Source organism: Furipterus horrens, unplaced genomic scaffold (genome assembly GCF_987537825.1).
Source record: "Furipterus horrens unplaced genomic scaffold, mFurHor1.1.pri manual_scaffold_4, whole genome shotgun sequence".
Lineage (NCBI taxonomy): Eukaryota > Metazoa > Chordata > Mammalia > Chiroptera > Furipteridae > Furipterus > Furipterus horrens.
This window is the reverse complement of record NW_028327174.1, coordinates 160,671,761-160,673,377: the sequence shown is the minus strand read 5'-3', so window position 1 is coordinate 160,673,377 and position 1,617 is coordinate 160,671,761. Positions and strand designations below refer to the sequence as shown.

The window sequence follows — 1,617 nt, the reverse complement described above, 5'->3', positions numbered from 1 at the left end:
AAGAGTCACTTGTTTTATGGTTTTTTCCAAGCATAAATTCATAAATTCTAGTCTTTGTCTGCAATAAAATCACAATGCAAAAACACTTGACAATTTCTTTTTTTACTATCATTTTAAATTCTGAATAGCATATGTATTCTTGGTTCTCAGAAACTACAACCTGAGTCAATCATTTCCACTTTGCTCATTGTCCATTCTTGTGATCAGTGTATCCGAACAAGCTTAAATCTGATAAAAGCAATGCCACTGATGTCCACATATCATATTAAACTTCTTGTAATGCAACGTAAGAAATCCTGTTTTTGGCAAACCAGGATTTAAAGAAAAGTACTTAGCTATTTATCTCAGCAATGGCCTATCTTAGGGGAGACATGCAGTTGGCAGTGCTACCTACTTTCTTTTTTGGCTCTTTTTATTGCTTCCATTGAGGATTTTCATCTCAGTCTGGTACATCATTTCTGCTTCTTGCTTTTGCCGTCGTTTAGTAGCCTCTTCTTCAGTTTCAAAAAAGCCCCACTTTTCATCTGCCTTGTAGTCGTAGGTTGTAGCACACCACAGTCTGCCACCTTCCCTCCCGTCCGATGTGCACTCATCGTATTCCTTATCCAGGAAAAGAAAAGGGAAGTGGCAGGGCTCCCCATGTGCTGTGCCTTCAATGGCGGTCAAAGCTGGTTTCCGAACTTTCGTTGGTTCTTCATAATCCTTGTTTTCTGGATTTGAAGATTCTAGAAAGCTGATTTCTTCTGTGACACTTTCCCCTTCTTGGCTCCCGAGGCTGTCCGCCTCCTTTTGAATAGGTGGTTCCAATTCTGATTCTTCTGAATCGACAAATATCTGACCAGCCACTACTCTGCCTCCTGTGCTGTGGTCCTTTACCGACTCATCTGATGGCAAAGAAGTCTGGGAATCTAAGGATTCGTCCTGGCCACCTTCTTCATCCGTGGACGCCGAGGCCGTGCCCAGCAGCACCGCACAGAGCAGCAGCGCGTCAGCCCGACCCGGACCCGCATCCTGCTCTCGGGGCCGCTACCACCGCCGGGAGCTGTCGCTTTCGCCTCTGCCACCGCCTATCCGCTGCCGTTCCCGCTCTAGTCTTCTTCCTCCGCCCCCTCCCAGGCCTCCCTGTCCTAGAGCGCAGCCTATCCCCGCCTGCCGCTGCGGACTCCCGGCCAAATCGTTGCGGTACTCCCTCTTCTGTTGTTTTTTTTATTTCTTTCTCTCCTTCTCCTTCTTCCCCCACCTCCTCTTCTTCCCCTTCCTCCTTCTTTTCCTCCGTTCTTCTTCCAAGTTCTTTAACATTTGTTGCAGTATTGACATGGTGATAACAAACTCCTTTAGCTTTTTCTTATCTGGGACGTTCCTTATTTCACCTTCAATTTTAAATGATAGCCTTGCTGGGTGAAGTAGCCTTGGTTATAGGTCTGTACTTTTCATCACCTTGAGTATTTCACACCACTTTCTTCTGGCCTGAACTGTTTCTGTGGAGAAATCAGATGACAATCTAATTGGTGCTCTCCTGTAGGTAACTGTCTGCTTCTCTCTTACTGCTTTTAGGACTCTCTCCTTGTCTTTAAGCCTTGTCATTTTAATTATGATGTGTCTTGGTGTGGTCCTCTT

At 45.5% G+C, this 1,617-nt stretch overlaps 1 pseudogene; it reads right to left on the bottom strand.

Annotated features, from left to right (window-relative positions):
• Window positions 1-390: 390 nt before the first annotated feature.
• Window positions 391-1,062, bottom strand: LOC150013176 (protein sel-1 homolog 1 pseudogene; annotated as a pseudogene).
• Between the last annotated feature and the right edge of the window lie 555 nt (window positions 1,063-1,617).